This window comes from Corvus brachyrhynchos, unplaced genomic scaffold (assembly GCF_000691975.1).
Source record: "Corvus brachyrhynchos isolate BGI_N302 unplaced genomic scaffold, ASM69197v1 scaffold400, whole genome shotgun sequence".
Lineage (NCBI taxonomy): Eukaryota > Metazoa > Chordata > Aves > Passeriformes > Corvidae > Corvus > Corvus brachyrhynchos.
In genome coordinates, this window is record NW_008235789.1 from 161,732 (window position 1) to 162,297 (window position 566).

The following is a 566-nucleotide window of genomic DNA, read 5'->3' on the forward strand; positions in this document are numbered from 1 at the left end:
GAATGGGTCTTTTTGCCTCACCAGCCAAAAAGGACGGTGACCACAGTGTTTGAATTGGTCGCTTCTCTGATAATCAAATGCCGTCAACGGTGTTTGCAACTGATGGCTGCGGATCCTGCAGTAATTGTCATTCTGATCTCAAAGGAATACTTTGAGTGGAGCCTCATGCATAGTGCTCCTTTGCAAAGCGCGCTGCAAAACTTTTCAGAGCAGATCGCTCACCATCTGCCCAGCCAGAAATTACTGCAGTTGGCAAAATCTTCCACACTTTCCTTGCGGCCGAGAAATAGCCGAGTGCTGGTGCAAGGACCCACCGTCTTTACGGATGGTTCAGGGGAAACTGGGAAAGCCATTGTTACCTGGAAGGAGGGATCGGAATGGCAGGTGCTGAAGGAACACGACTCAGGCTCTGCTCAGTTAGTTGAATTAAGGGCTGTTACCATGGCTTTTCAGCGATTCTCACAGGAACCTTTGAATTTGGTTACTGACTCTGCTTATGTAGCAGATATCACCCAACGCTTAGATTGTTCACTTCTGAAGGAGGTGAACAATGCGGCTCTGTTTTC

The 566-nt window shown here is 48.2% G+C and overlaps 1 pseudogene; it reads left to right on the forward strand.

Annotated features, from left to right (window-relative positions):
* LOC108444939 overlaps nt 1–566 on the forward strand; it is a 10,469-nt pseudogene that overhangs the window by 6,688 nt on the left and 3,215 nt on the right.